Source organism: Odocoileus virginianus, chromosome 27, assembly GCF_023699985.2.
Source record: "Odocoileus virginianus isolate 20LAN1187 ecotype Illinois chromosome 27, Ovbor_1.2, whole genome shotgun sequence".
Taxonomy (NCBI): Eukaryota; Metazoa; Chordata; class Mammalia; order Artiodactyla; family Cervidae; genus Odocoileus; species Odocoileus virginianus.
The window spans coordinates 44,951,934-44,968,404 of NC_069700.1; the positions used below are offsets into that span (position 1 = coordinate 44,951,934).

The 16,471-nt window shown below is 40.5% G+C and overlaps 4 non-coding genes across 4 annotated transcripts; 2 read left to right on the forward strand and 2 right to left on the reverse strand.

Annotated features, from left to right (window-relative positions):
- The first annotated feature begins 4,086 nt into the window (after positions 1 to 4,086).
- Positions 4,087 to 4,160, forward strand: TRNAT-CGU (transfer RNA threonine (anticodon CGU)). The gene has a single exon. It is a non-coding gene; the product is annotated as a tRNA-Thr (tRNA).
- A 2,922-nt stretch (positions 4,161 to 7,082) lies between these two features.
- TRNAA-UGC (transfer RNA alanine (anticodon UGC)) lies at positions 7,083 to 7,154 on the reverse strand. Its single transcript has one exon. It is a non-coding gene; the product is annotated as a tRNA-Ala (tRNA).
- Positions 7,155 to 11,022: 3,868 nt separating this feature from the next.
- TRNAA-UGC (transfer RNA alanine (anticodon UGC)) lies at positions 11,023 to 11,094 on the forward strand. The gene has a single exon. It is a non-coding gene; the product is annotated as a tRNA-Ala (tRNA).
- A 2,447-nt stretch (positions 11,095 to 13,541) lies between these two features.
- TRNAA-AGC (transfer RNA alanine (anticodon AGC)) lies at positions 13,542 to 13,613 on the reverse strand. Its single transcript has one exon. It is a non-coding gene; the product is annotated as a tRNA-Ala (tRNA).
- Positions 13,614 to 16,471: the final 2,858 nt, after the last annotated feature.

The window sequence follows — 16,471 nt, forward strand, 5'->3', positions numbered from 1 at the left end:
TCTTTTTCTTTTTCTTTTTTTAAGATTTCTCTATCCCAAACCACATGAAAAGACCCTCCTTAATGTAACTAATACAAAAGGTTTAGATGCAGTTTAAGAACAGTGTCCTGACTAAATTATTTTATCTGGTGGGTAAAGTGTGCACTGGGTGATGGAAGGGATAAGGAAAGATAAAAATCAATACAGTTTCCCTCAGCTCATAAATTTCTTTAAAGTTGAAGCAGTGATTCTCTAACATTGGAATCACCTTGAGAGCTCTAAAATTGTCTAATGCCTGGATTCCGCACTGAGAGGTTCCAGTTTAATTTGCCTGGAGAGTGGAATGGACACCAGCATTTTAAAAAGATCACTAGGTGATTTGAATATGCAGTTACAGTTGAGAACTACTGGCCTAGAAAGTCTCTTTTAAAATTATTTCCAAAAGTCTACAAAGGTAGGAGGAGACATAAGAGATATAGACTTGCAGGCTTATCCCTTTCTCAGTCTAACCTTATCTTAGAGACACCACTGGTGACTGAGCTGGTCATAGATACATGAGTAGTCCCCAGACTGGCCAAGTCAATGGCAGATGTGGTGATGAATGGGGATATAACTTAATTTCACATAACATTCTGCTAAATAGAGAAAAACACTTCTCTCTCTCTTTTTTTATTCTACCACAGTTGTTCAAGGGCTATGAAATGAGAACTGCTATTTCCTGAGATCCCTGTGTTTGCAAAGTTCATCACTGGGAAGAAAGTGGATCACTAAATAATTTAGGGCCATCCAGGACAGAACAAATATACTGTAAGCTTTCCTCCCCAAAATTTGAATTTGCAGCTATCTATCAGTGATTTGAAATGGCTCTGACCTAGACCTAAAGCAAGGAAAGGCACTACATTTTCTGAAATAAAATTACCTCAGGAAAGGGGAGTTGATATGGACAACTTGGAGCTAAGACTTCATAAAGCAAGGCTTGTTTTAATTTATCATATGACTCTGGGTCCCTAAGAAGGAAGTAATGATGGTTTCAACAGTATTACAAGTGAAGACTATTTTAAAAAGGTAAAACTAGATCTCATATTCTGTAGGGTTTCTTTTCTCCTAAATAATATTAAGAGGAGCAAAGATAGGGGAAAAAAAAAAGGAGCTATTTTCTAAGAACACACAGAGCAGAAGGCTGGGGAAAATCTTCTATTTGTGGATCTTTATACATTAGCACCGAAGAAAAAGACTAAAAACATTCCTTTTATTTACCAGCAATGAAATTCCTTTGAGCCTACCCTGAGTTTGACTCCATTTAGTAATTTCTGCACAGTCTTATGGCTAGAGAAAAGTAGATGTGAACCCAGGGTCATTTAGTGAAGAATACACCTTATTCATTTCATTTCGCAGAGAAATGAGATCCAGTAGACCTACATTGTTGTGGAGGGCAATCCTTGCATAGTTTAATCCTAAATTGTGACTAATGACCTCTTAGTAATTGAAATAAAATATGTCCAGGTATGTAAGTAGAAAAGAAAGCTAGTCTCTCTTCTTTCTTATCTACACTGGGCCTTCGGAACCAAAGAGAGAGCACACTAGATCAAGGGCATGAAACCAACTAGAGCACTTCTCCTCACAAAGACATAACCTGGACAACAGGACTTCAGGAAAATGTGGAAGATCTGGGAGAGTTTCAATATTCAGGGAAGGCGATCAGATGATCATGTTTTAAATTCCTATAGTATGAGGTGATCAAAGGAGAGGAGGGTTAGATAAGGGGACTGGAATAGTCATTTCACAGTTGCTACAAGTGGCAACAAAAGGATTAACTTTTTGTTTTAATGAACAAAGTAACAAATGTGCTAGATGCATAAAAATGCAGTATTTGTCTTTTTTGGTATTCTAAGGAAGTTATTCATCAATAAAAGTTAAAAATTAAAAAAAAAAACCTTGAAGAGACAAAAAAATTATACTGGGAAAAGCTAATTTACTCACATAGAACTCCCTGTGCTTAATCCTCAAAAGGTCCTATTTTTTCCCCCAAATTTTTCTTTTAGGATAAATTCTAAGTTATTTGGAATGATTGTTCCACAAGGTGAGGAAATTTTAAATCACTATTCCAAGTCAATGTCTTTATTTTTCCCCCCTTTTATTGTATGTCTGGTATGTTTGACACCTCCTTGTTAGATGATCATCTGTCATCTTGTACTTTTTATTATGATATTTGAAGGTCATTAAAATTTCTTATTTTGTTTTCTATCATCTGTGGCCATCTTGTACCTAGTTGTATCCATAGAACTGATTTCAATGGACATGGGTTTGAGCAAGCTCCAGGAGTTGGTGATGGACAGGGAAGTTCATGGGGTCGCAGAGTCAGACACAACTGAGCAACTGAACTGAGCTGATTTCAATACCTGACACATAGTAGGTACAAAGTAATATCACTCTTGTTGAACATACTTCACCTTAAATGCTGTCCTCCCAACAGTATTTCTGTGATTGAAATTTACCTGGTCCTGATTGTAAACAATTCAGCTAACTAGAATTCAGAAACACCATGATTCCTAGCCCATTATTATTCTGAAGGTGTTGTTTCCCAAACTCAGAAAATATAAAAGTAACTATAAATGGAGTAGAAGTGTAGCCCTAATCATGGAAGTTTGTTAGTATAGATTAGATTAAAAAGTGACTATCCTGGTTAGTAAGAAACATTTATATTCACTATAAAAACATTCTGAAAGTGAAGTCGTTCAGTCGTGTCCAACTCTTTGCGACCCGCATGGACTAGCTTACCAGGCTCCTCCATCCATGGAATTTTCCAGGCAAGAGCACTGGAGTTGGTGCCATTTCCTTCGCCAGAGGATCTTCCCGAACCAGGGATCGAACCCGGGTCTCCCACATTGCAGGCAGATGCTTTACCATCTGAGCCAGCAAAAACACACTGAGTAGGATACAAAATGGCAACACCAGAACATTTGACTCAAAAAGCAATTAAAAAAGACTTTGGGATTCAAAGGTCTTATCATTCAGAGCTCTTTTCAGCCTTTACTTGGTTAAATGAAGAATTTTGCAGTCCTTCCATTTTGTATTTTAATCAGGCATTGGAAGCTGGGTAGATGCACATTAGCATCTGCTAAGTTGAATTCATTCTCTTTCAGCACTGGTCTTACTCCAATTAAAGGCAGAAAATCAGGAAAATCAGTTTACGAATGGTTTCTTCGTTTCGTGATTGTACAATCAGTTAATGTTTGTTTAGCTTCTACAAGTTGAGGGTCCATGTGGAAAATACTAATACTAAAGAACATCCATTTGAAGAAGGCAATATAGAGAAGAAAGAGTCTGATGCCTCCCAAAGCCAAGCCAGTAGTATTTTCCGTCTGTGTGCCATCTAGGAACTGCAGGAACGGAGACCATTCCCCAGCCTCGGGCTCGCAAAGGCTCCTGGGATTTGAATCAGAAAACCGCTAAATGAACTCTGACCTAACCGCCTCCAGGCTGACAATCTCCTGCTTCCTGAAGCAAAGGCGAGCACAAGCTGACAGCTGTTAGCAGAGTCTGAATGTGTTTGAAGTTTGGGGTTGTTTGTTTTGTTTTTCAGCGCACAAGTGTGCCATCTCCTAACAACCAGGAATGGCATCCATTGGACTGAAGTTCTAACTGACCTATTTTGCTAGAAGAGCCTTTCACTCTACTTTTAGAATATCCACTCACTTGAGGATTCTAAATTACTACAATCCGGTGAAATATAAGAGCGTCTCTGGCCCCGCTTACAGAAGCCCATTCCTGCACAATGAACACTCGGCTCCTATCCACTCTTTCCCATTCCATGGTTGTTCTCAGTACATTTTCTCCGTTACGGTGTGAGAGCAAGTGTTTTGTTGCTTAAGTTCCAGGAGTCTTCGTCGCGGGTCTGTCCGTTCTATAAGGTCGATTTATTCGAGAAGGGAGTGAGCAGTGTGGGTGTGTGCTCAGTCGCTCAGTCGTGTCCGACTCTTTGCGACTTCATGGACTGTAGCCGCCAGTCTCCTATCCGCAGAGTGAATAGTAACTCTAATTAACTCAGCTTTTCACCTAATTGAGTAGGATTTGATCAGAAAGGAAGTTTGAGCTTCTCAAACAGCTGGCTCTGTGGCTTAGTTGGCTAAAGCGCCTGTCTCGTAAACAGGAGATCCTGGGTTCGAATCCCAGCGGGGCCTGCTGGTTTTTCATCTCAAAATTGAATCCTTAATTTTAACAATAAATTAGAATTTTTAGTCTGATACCGTCTTTAATCGTAGCTCAACTTCACTGGTTGGAACTTTTTATTTCCACAACCTGTTCTCATTGCACCTGTATTCTCAATGACTCTCAGTCTCTCTACTAATGGTCTGTCACGTGAATCTACTACTTAGGTGTTCTTTTGTTCTTGCTTTCTGCCATAAGGGTGGTGTCATCTGCATATCTGAGGTTATTGATATTTCTCCCGGCAATCTTGATTCCAGCTTGTGCTTCATCCAGCCTGGTGTTTCTCATGATGTACTTTGCATTGAAGTTAAATAAGCAGGGTGACAATACACAGCCTTGACGTATTTCTCTTCTTTCCTGATTTGGAACCAGCATGTAGTCCCAGGTCCAGTTCTAACTGGTGCTTCCTGACCTGCATACAGATTTCTCAGGAGACAGGTCAGGTGGCCTGGTATTTGCATCTCTTGAAGAATTTTCCATAGTTTGTTGTCATCCACACAAAGGCTTTGGCATAGTCAATAAAGCAGAAATAGATGTTTTTCTGAAACTCTCCTGGTTTTTCTATGATCCAACAGATATTGGCAATTTGATCTCTGGTTTCTCTGCCTTTTCTAAATCCAGCTTGAACATCTGGAAGTTCACAGTTCATGTACTGTTGAAGCCTAGCTTGGAGAATTTTGAGGATTACTTTGCTAGTGTGTGAGATGAGTACCATTGTGCAGTAGTTTGAGCATTCTTTGGGATTGCCTTTCTTTGGGATTGAAATGAAAACTGACCTTTTCCAGTCCTGTGGCCACTGCTGAGTTTTCCAAATTTGCTGGCATATTGAGTGCAGCACTTTCACAGCATCATCTTTTAGGAGATGAAATAGCTCAACTGGAATTCCATCACCTCCATTAGTTAGTTCATAGTGACGCTTACTGAGGCCCACTTGACTTTGCATTCCAGGATGTTTGGCTCTAGGTGAGTGATCACACCATTATGATTATCTGGGTCATGAAGATCTTTTTTGTATAGTTCTTCTGTGTATTCTTGCCACCTCTTCTTAATATCTTCTGCTTCTGTTAGGTCCATGCCATTTCTGTACTTCATTGTGCTCATCTTTGCATGAAATGTTCCCTTAGTATCTCTCATTTTCTTGAAGAGATCTCTAGTCTTTCTCATTCTATTGTTTTCCTCTATTTCTTGTGCATTGATCAGAGGAAGGCTTTCTTATCTCTCCTTGCTATTCTTTGGAACTCTGCATTCAAATGGGTATATCTTTCCTTTTCTCCTTTGCCTTTTGCTTCTCTTCTTTTCACAGCTATTTGTAAGGCCTCCTTAGACAACCATTTTGTCTTTTTGCATTTCTTTTTCTTGGGGATGGTCTTGATCCCTGCCTCCTGTACAATGTCACGAGCCTCGGGCCATAGTTCTTCAGGAACTCTATCAGATCTAATCCCTTGAATCTATTTCTCACTTCCACTGTATAATTGTAAGGGATTTGATTTAAGTCATACCTGAATGATCTAGTGGTTTTCCCCACTTTCTTCAGTTTAAGTCTGAATTTGGCAATAAGGAGTTCATGATCTGAGCCACAGTCAGCTCTCAGTCTTGTTTTTGCTGACTGTATAGAGCCTCTCCATCTTTGGCTGCCAAGAATATAATCAATCTGATTTCAGTATTGACCATCTGTTGATGTCCATGTATAGAGTCTTCTCTTGTGTTGTTGGAAGAATGTTTGGTATGACCAGTGCATTCTCTTGGCAAAACTCTGTTAGTCTTTGCCCTGCTTAATTCATAGAAGAACTAAAGAGCCTCTTGATGAAAATGAAAGAAGAGAGTGAAAAAGTTGGCTTAAAACTCAACATTCAGAAAAATAAGATCATGGGCATCTGATCCCATCACTCCATGGCAAATAGATGGGGAAACAGGGGAAACAGTGACAGGCTTTTTGGGGGCAGAGGCTTAAAAATCACTGCAGATGGTGACTGCAGACATGAAATTAAAAGATTCTTGCTCCTTGGAAGAAAAGTTATGACAAACCTAGACAGCATATTAAAAAGCAGAGACATTACTTTGCCAACAAAGGTCCATCTAGTCAAAGTTGTGGTTTTTCCAGTAGTTGTGTATGGATGTGAGAGTTGGACAATAAAGAAAGCTGAGTGCCGAAGAATTGATGCTTTTGAACTGTGGTGTGGAGGAGACTCTTGAGAGTCCCTTGGACTGCAAGGAGATCCAACCAGTGCATCCTAAAGGAAATCAACCCTGAATATTCATTGGAAGGACTGATGCTGAAGCTGAAACGCCAATACTTTGGCCACCTGATGTGAAGAACCAATTCATTTGAAAAGACCCTGATGCTGGGAAAGATTGAAGGTGGGAGGAGAAGGGGACGACAGAGGATGAGAGGGTTGGATGGCATCACCGACTCGATGGATATGAGTTTGAGCAAGCTCCAGGAGATGGTGATGGACAAGGAAGCCTTGCGTGCTGCAGTCCCATGGAGTCGCAAAGAATCGGACACGACTGAGCGACTGAACTGAACTGATACCAGTAGCGTACTTTTATGATCTCTTCTAAAATGGAATGAGAAATAAAATGTTTGTTTATGACCTAGGAAGACAGAGGGTCTTGTGACAAAGGTCAAAGAGTTTGGGGGGGAAAAAAGACGGGAGTGGAAACCAATCTATTCTTTGTCTCAGGCTGATTTGCTCTCTGACACCTCCCACTTCTCACCTCCTCCAAAAGAGGGTTATAGGATCATTCCGATAGGACCTTGGCAATTGATGCAAGGTAAATTTTTTTCAGCAGAGTATTGCTTAAACTTTAAATTGCTCAGAAATATCCAAAGTGTGAAGAACGACTTTGTTTCTCCAACGTGTAAAAACACCACTGAGTAAGTACTAAGAGACTGGAGATGCCGGGGATCGAACCCGGGGCCTCATGCATGCAAAGCAGGCGCTCTACCACTGAGCTACATCCCCAAACTTGTAAACTTGGTATGGCCCCGCATACTTTTCTTTATTAACACATACTGTCAACTTTCCGCATTAAAAAAATATATATGTATTTAACTTTGTTGTGCAAGTATTTTAGAAGCCTTGAATGTTGGAAAGAGAATGTCTTATGTAAATCAATGTCATTAAAGCCTCCAGATTCTCTTGAACCTGACAAGGCCCGGTTTAAAACAAGCAGCTGTAAACTGGCTTTTACCCCAGCAGGACCATGCACAAAAGTCATTCAGATGACTTTCTTTTGGAAAGACCGATTAAAAAAAAAAAAAAAAAAAGAACCATAGATGACTACAGCAAACCACTGGGACATTTCTTGTTGTACAAAGGAAAAGGAAATAGCAACCTGCTACTGGGAAATCCCATGGGCAGTGGAGCCTGGAGGGCTCTGACTCTGTAAAAGAGTCAGACATGACTTAGCGACTAAATAGCAACAACACAACAAAGAACAAAGCCAAGCTGTCATCTGGGGAAGAACTGGGAGACAGCCACCGTGCAGGCTGCTTTCAATCTCAGGTTCTAGCCTTGGAATTATCCACAGTCAGTATGCATATAAATCTCAGCCTGGTCCAAGAAGGAAAATCCTACTCAGTAGATTGGGAGAGGAAACCTACCTATATCCTGTGAAATAAAAAATTGTAAGAGAGATGCTGAAGATTCAAATGTAAATCTAGGCTACAACTCTTTAGAAACAGATTTCATTGTGAGACAGTGGTTCTCAAAGTGTGGTCTTTGGACCAGCAGCATCAGTATCTTCTGGAATTTTGCTAAGAATACAAATTCGAAGGCCTCACCACAGACCCATGAGTCAGGAACTCTCAGAATGTGGGTCCAGAGTTAATAATCTATATTAAAAACCCTAGAGGTGATTTTGATGTATGCTAAAGTTCGAGAAGATCAGGAAGATCCCCTGGAGAAGGAAATGGCAACCCACTCCAGTATTCTTACCTGGAGAATCCCACGGAGGGAGGAGCCTGGTAGGCTACAGTCCACGGGGTCGCAAAGAGTCAGACATGACTGAGCAACTTCACAAAAAAAAAAAGTTCGAGAACCACTGGTGTGAGGTATTGATGAATGCTTCATTACTATACTATGACAATAACACAGTAGTAAGGTGTTTTCAATATTTAAAGATAAAATAGATCCACAAAAGTCATATGACCTTTCTGTACTGTTAAACTTCATTGTAATAAAATGAGAGAAAAATTTAAAAAACATTTACAGAGAAAATAATTTAACATATTAGGCACGAATTTTTATAGCTAGATGCTAAATGTTTAAATGTGTATGGGGTATCTAAATTTTTTAACTTAGCTTCTTATATATTGTGAAAATAGTATGTGAATATCCTGAAGTATTAATTTTTAAAAATGAATGAGTCATATACTAATTACAAACAGCAGAAAATTCTTCTTGATACTTGAAAGCCTCTGAACATTAGAGAATATAGCCACTAGCTATAGGAAGAGAAGGAGAGAGAAAGATAAGATGAGTAAGAACAGGTTAAGAAAAGCAAAAAGGCTAAATAAAACACATCTACAGGTAAAGGCTATTTTGCAATGGGACACAGCTAGATGCACCAGAGATCAAACCCCAGATCTCATGCATGAGAACAAGCTCTACTACCAATCAGAACAAGGGACAAAGGAAAGAAAGAAGGGACCACTCACTGCAACACTTCACTCAACTATTCAGCCTCCAATAGATCAGGAACAAGGGACAAGGTCTAAATGACTCAGTTTTTGACCAAAATTACAAAGAATTCCTCTTTTGTGGGGAGTAATTGGAATCCCTGACACTCATCACAAACTGGATTCAAAAACACAAAGTTTAGCACCTTCCGAGATGGTCAGTGCTGTCCACAGGTGGAACCCCTAAATGCATTTAGACCTGGCCCTGCTCAAGTCTGGGAGGATGGTCCTCTAAGAATTTGGGAATATTGACTGTTAGGCAATAGCGTAATAATGATCACATCTGAGGCTTGTTCCTTATTGCAATTCACCAGAAAAATCACTCTACCACTAAAAATGGCTTGGCACCATCATTCTCCACGGATTGGAATAAGAGCCACCAATGTGTCCATTCTTTCCACATTGGGGCCCTGACACACTTCCTGAGTTATATCCGACACACAATTTCCTCAGTGCTTGCCTGGATGGGAAGTGGATCATTTGCACGCCTGCTGCCTCTTTGGATGTGACAGCCAGTGGATCAGTCTCCCTTTTTGGAATCGAAACCTGATTATGGCAAAATGTCATTGGTGCAAATTTTTCAAACGTACATTGCTTGGGACCTTCCCAAGGTCTTGGAAAGTGCAGGTTATCCTACCCTCCCTTCTTGCCAACACAGCTGGACCCAGAGGAATTTGGGGAAGAGGTAGGGCACTATCATTGCCCTGGATATTTCCCAGGAGATCTCCAGTGCTCCAGAGGCCCCGGGAACACCTTGACTGTGACAGAACAAGACTTGTTCCAATGGTAGAGAAGCGGCCTCCATGGGGAGGTAAACCAGGTGAAGCCAGGAACCTGCAACATGACGAAAGGGTGGGATGGAAGCTGAGGAATTGTGCCCATGCCCTCCACAGTAGTCAAGGCAGGAAAGAGCAGGGTTGAGAGGCAGGAGGGGCACAGTGGGAGATGTGACCTTGCTCCAAATGCTAGGAGTAACACCGGAAAGTCAAAGGAGCAACCTAAGCTGATTCGTAGGCAGGCCTGGCAAGGAATGTTAATCTGCCTAATACTAATATGTGCCCTGAATGCTGAAAGAGAGCAAGGACTATGTTTTTGTTGCTGAAAAACAGGAGGACAGATTTTGGCAGGTGTGACTGTGAACAGTTCTGAAAAATGCTCAACAATTTGCTCCAACAAGCACAGCGATTGTCTGCACCAGAGAGAGGCAGTTCTGAAGCTTGGAAGTTCACAATGTTAGACCTAACCCATCCAGTCTCCAGCAGAATTATAAAATACACTGTGTCCGCTATCCATATCTCAGTGTCACTGAGAGGCTGGGGCTGTCCCATCCACTGACAAACTGGATCTCATTTTTCTGTGGATCTTTGCCAAGGGTAAATTCAATAAAACAAACGAATGCATCTCAGAACCGCAACTCTTGCCTTAGGCCTGTTGGCCAACATAGTCCCGCCATTAGCCTGAGCAAATCACTGCTGGGCACTTTGGGCTTCATACTCCACTAGCGCCTAGAACTATGGTGGAAATGTGAGAACAGTCACTCATCCTGCAAGGCCAAATTGGTCCTCAAGGACAACTCTTGGCCACATCTTATCTTTCAAGACTCCTGAAGCCAACAATTTCTGGCCAAGAATGTGGTATACTTTGTGTCTGCCACTGTAGTTACATAAGCATTTCCTTGTCAGAGGACTTGTCATACTGAAATCATTTGTATATTTATTTGTGAATCCTCCTCTCCCCCACACACTCCACTGCAAGAGTCTCTGTTCTGTAACATACATCCTGAACAGAATATGCCTGTAATTTATTTCTCACAGCTCTTTATTGAGTGGCCGCTATCTGCAAGGCTCTATGCTAAGGGCTTGATACAGAGTTACGAGAGAAAAACAGTACATACAGGCTCTGCCCTATTGAAGCTATCTTGCTAGAGAAGGAAACATCTAATCAAATAACAAATCTACGTGATTAGTCATGATAAATTCTAAGAATATTAAGGGAAAGTACAGGGAATCTATGGAAGGTATTGTTTAATAAGTATTTATTAAATCTACCTGATTATGTCTCTATGAGTGTAGGTTGAAGGAGCGCACAGGTCTAGCCATAAACTGTATTCACTATTGGTCAACAAAGGGAAAAAAGTTTTCTCCAGTTGTGGGGATGTAGCTCAGTGGTAGAGCGCATGCTTTGCATGTATGAGGTCCCGGGTTCGATCCCCGGCATCTCCACTCTAGCTGAACTATGGTTTCAGCTGACTTCTCACCCTTTAATCCTTGAAAGGATTAATATTAAAACATAAATAATGGAATCTTTTAAAGTTAGGTGTATTGAGTTATGGGGAAAGTATTGCTCAAAGCCCCTCCACCCCTGCTTAATAAGGATTGTAGCTCTAATATACCAAGAACAGTTGTTTTAAAATAATATATATTTTTATATATTATTTAAATATTATTAGATATTATAATTATACATATAATTATATATATTACATATATAATTATATTATTATATATCCTATAGAGAAGACATTAGCACAGGCAGAATGAATTCTCAAGGGAGGTTAGAACATTTCTTCAATTGTGGAAGCTGGTTTTGAAAGAAAAAAGCTACATTCATAAACTAGCCTTTCATATTTGCTCCACTCTGGTTGTCTTATTAGTAGACCAAAAGTCACTGTTACATTTTTATGACATATTTTTATTCCACTCTTTCATAGTGATTACTGACATGGTCAAATTTTTATAAGAAATAATAACAATCCAAAACTTCTGTCTTCCCTATTAAGAAAATTGTATGTATATCATCATGTTTTACACTTTAAATATATTTTACAACTTAGCAATTTGTAATTGTATAATTACAATTTTGTCAATTATACTCAGTGAAGTTGAAAGAAAACTATATACTTTACAGTGATTTTCAAGAAACAGAAGCCATATATAGTGAAAACTAATATCGTGTTTTATGTCAATTGTCTCAATTAAAACTTTTTTAAAAAGAAATACAAGTCATTCTTTGATGAAAGTAAAAATTAAAATGCATTTCATATAAAATATAAAGCATAAATATATATTGAGAACTAAGTTTTTAACTTTTAATTTTGGACTTTTTTTTTTTTTACAAATAAATAATACAAATATTTGTTAGAGAAAGAGGTATATGATTTGTACTGGTCTCACTTTTAGTGATGAAAAATTGATCATTGATTTCAGGCATGCCAGCCTGTTCCATGCATTCTAGAGCTCCTCCATCCAATTTTACCTCATGGTTGTAGCAGCCATTGATGACTGTGACCTAGATAGATTAAAGCAATACCAGTTGCAAAATGTTGAATCTAATTTTATAATTCCTTCTGCATGTATTAGCAGTGATTATTCTACAGAGAAAAAGTTCCCCTCAACTGTATGCTTATCCTGAAGTACATTCCAGATAAGAGAGGTGATATAAATACTTGATTCTTTTCCTTCATTTGTCAGCTTTCAAAATAATGAATCAATAACCAAAATCCTCCAAAGTCTGAGTCTAGGAACACTGGTGTGTGTATTAATTTTGCAACCAGGTTCTTTACTAAATTGTCTGTTTGTAGTAGCTTTTCTGTTTTGAGGAGTTGTTTTTAGGTATACAAGCCTAACAGAGAGCTTTATCCCCTCCTACCTACTTGTTACTCTTCTAATTACTGTTTTATGCTAAATGCCTTGATTAGTACCTCCGTTACAACATGAAAATAGTAAAGACAGTAGATATCCTTGTCATGAAACAATTAAATTTATGTGACCACAAATATACCTGAAAGGACCTAAATAGGTGATACAGATCATTAAAACTTACTAAAAAATATTGCATGGAATTATTTTCAAGAATAAAAACTAATTCCTAGAAATTAACACGTTTAAAAGGGACAACTGATTTTTTTTTTTTTTGCCTCTCATACATTCAGCCAGTATTTCAGACTAGGTCTGGTCTAAGCAAATCAGCTCTGATTATTAGGTTGGTTAAGACACACAGTGTTTGTGTTGTGAAAGTAGAAGTGAAATAAATTTCACTCAAATTTATTTCTGAAATGAGCCCATGTCATTTATTTTGAATGAAATTTTTTCAACAGGAGATATTTAGATACTTGATCTCTCACACTCTCAATCTTAGCCAAATGGCAATGGTCTGAATTCATTGAAGCAGCCAGTCTCCAATCAATCTGTCGTTCAGTTTAGGCTTGGAAGGCACCACATAGGATGACAGACAACACTTTATTGTTTCCCTATGCATAGAATCCTGTGGTTATAACTGAGGACCACTGCTTCCACATCAAGTGATTCAAGAAAAAAAAGCATGGGGTGGTCAGATGCTCATTAGGAAGAATTAAGTGATATTTTTCTACGATTCCACGTCCAGTATGTTTTTTGCTCTAAGAACGCTTCAGAATTCAGGAGAAACTGAGTGAAAGTGAGAGTCTTTTGTTGATCTTCTTTCTGCTTTCAACTTGGACTCCAAAGAAATTAGGCCAATTATCTTTAAGAAACGCTTGGACATTCCTGGTGGTGGCAGCACTCTCGGAGCAGAAATTGGATACCACAAAGGCAGTACAGATAGAAAACTGAATGAAAGAAGATACCCGGTTTTAAAGGGTGAGACGAAAGGAAAAACGGCTTGATCACAAATACATCCCCCTCAAAACTGGTGGAGGTGCCGGGGATTGAACCCGGGACCTCGTACATGCTAAGCACGCGCTCTACCACTGAGCTACACCCCCATCTGCGAGCACTTTTCCTTGGATTCCTTTCGTGATTTATAACCATTATTCCTTTGCTTCTCAAAAATTTAGTAAATTGCCTAGGAAATGCCCATTTGCGAAATTGACTTCTCAGCGGCCTCAGACGAAAATAACAGAATGAAATTCTAAAAGGAGGCTGAAAAGAGACCATTTGTTATCTCTTACTCTCCAACCCCCAACCTCCAGCCCTTTCCACTTGTAAGGCTTCAGGAAACCGAAGCAGGTACCCGGGTAGCCGGGGTACCCTCTGAGGAGGTGTCGTTGGGAAGGGAGCAGAGGTGGAGTCAAAGCGGGTCCGCGTCTTCTGAGCCCCAGCTCCCGCGGCCAGCACCACCTGCCTTGGAACAAAGACCCTCAAATCATCCGCGTTTCCGGAAGCCAAAAAAAAAAAAAAAAATCCCCTGCGTTTCGTGGTGATGGGAGGGAACATCCCAGCGAGCTCACGATGTCCTGGACGGATCGCTTAGGACTAATTGGAAGCGTGAGCTTGGGTGCCTGGCATCACGTACGCGCCCAGGTCATCCAAAGGAGCAACATTTACCTCGCGCAAATCCCTGGCGTCCTCCTGCTTTGCCGAGCTTGGCCGAGAGTGGGCTGGGCTGGGCTGTTGCTTAGAACAAAAGGTAAGCAGGCAAGGCAGGACTGGCTTCTGTTTATCCGCCACCAGTCCTTTAGGAATCAGGGAGCTATCAAGAATTAGTAATACCTTGGATGATTTAGGAAAGGGGAGAGTCTCCTATGTTTTAAGGAGTGAGCCCAGCCCCAGTTCACAGGCTTCGATTTCTCGGGCACGTCCAGCGCAGTCTCTCTTCTCTCTCCCTCTGAAACAATTTCAAACTAATTAAAATTCTGAAAAAAATAATACAGTACCCCCCAAATAACTATATACCTTTTATCCAGAGTTAGTGACTTAATATTTTACCCCATTTGATTTATCATTTGCTTCCTCTCTCTCCCATTTGAAAGTAAGCTGCAATACATCTTTGAAACAGAGCAAGACCCTGTAGTCTTTGTCCCCCGTGTTTTCTGCCTGCCTTTTGTCTGTGGAAAATCTTTAGCCAAAGAGTAAGTTTAGAGAAGTGAAAAAAAAAAAAAAAAGGCAGAAACAAAGGAAAAGAGTCCAACAAGACTAAATTATAATTGTCTAGTCATTAAAAGGAACTTAATCCCTGGGTCAGGAAGATCCCGGGGAGAAGGGAATGGCAACCTACTCCAGTATTTTTGCCTGGAGAATTCCATGGACAGAGGAGCCTGGAGGGTTACAGTCCATGGGGTCGCAAAGAGTCGGACAAGACTGACCAACTGCACTCCTAGTTCCTTCTCCAGGGCTATAGATAATATTCTGAGCCATATCCTGTGAGCTGTCTTGTAGATAGTGAAACCCCCAACAGGTGGAGAGGTTAACTACATGATGACCAGACTATAGCCATGACATAAGCTTCCAGAGTTCCAAGAATTGGCCTCAAGGAAATGGAAACAAACTGGCCCCGGAACTAAACATCAATTGTACTTAAAACAATCAAGATGATGCTGATCAGACCGACCACTGATGACCAATTCCAAGATGACTGTAAGAGTTGACTGTGCCGTTTCTGCATGTCGCCCCTTCCCTTTGTCTATAAAAGTTCTTGGCCACTGGTTGTGAGTGGTGAGGAGCTGGCCTTTGGGCAGATGACTGTACTCCACTCTTTGCTGGCATCCAAAATAAAGCAAACTTTCCTTTCCTCCAACCTTGTCTCTTTACTGGCTTTTGCGTGGGGACCAGGTTTGGGTGATTAGTCATAAAGCTCTAGATGTGGGAGTCTTACCTAGAATGGCTCAGAGCTTGGAGACTTTGAGAGCAAGAATTGCAGAAAGCCAACCTGGATTAGCAGAGGAGAGGTTATCCTGAAACCAAGTAGCAACAGAAATACAACTGTGGGGGTGAATATTTAGTATCAGAAGAGCAGAGAGGTGGAGGAACTGAAACTGACCTTCTCCTTATGGGCAAAAACCTGTAGTAAGACAGAATTTGTTCAGATTATGTTGTATGTGGAAGATTCTATGAAATTCAGTAAAGGAACATGAGAAGGAAAAAAGAGGGTAACTCTTGCCAAAGTTAAGATGCAAAGCAGAGATTTCATGAGAAGGAAGAGCTACAGCATTTTGGCATGTGAGGGTCTTTTCAAATTTATCTCCAAAATTCTGCACTAAATATAGATAAGCAGTTGAACCCTAATGAGTGGAAGCGGTTTCTTGATACTTGGCTTATTTGAAGTTGTCAAGTTCAACTGCCTCCTGTGGTGGAAAGAGGAGAATTGTGGAGGTGAGACAGAGAGAGTGGGTATGGAACTGGTGAAGTGGCCTGCCCAAGGCCACATGGTGAGTGGGGCAGAACCGCAACCAGTAGGCAGGCGTCCTGGCTCCTGCAGGAGCAAAGATTTCCCTTCCTGGCCCTTCATGTTTGGGCAGCCGCGGTGAATCAATCGCTCGCTCTGAGACTCCAATCTACTCTATAGCCAAAACGGCCCAGGAGGACATTTGCATTTTTCTTTCCATTTTTTCACCTTTTCCCTGGTTGCTGTGTGTCACAGATTGATGAGTGCCAAGCCCCAGAGAAGGTGACAAGGCAGAAATGAAGGCGACTTTTTAGCAGTCCAGCATATTTCAGAAGCAAACATAAGAATCACAGAGACAAACTTTATTGTTTCTAGGTATTTCTCAGAAAACAGGTATCCTGGACCATGTTCTAATCAGGATGTAGGTAATTTGGCCCTTCGACTGCAGAGTGCAGCGGCCGAGGGACCCTAGTCTCTGGGAGAAAACATGGCAGATGACTGGAGCTGTGACAACAAATC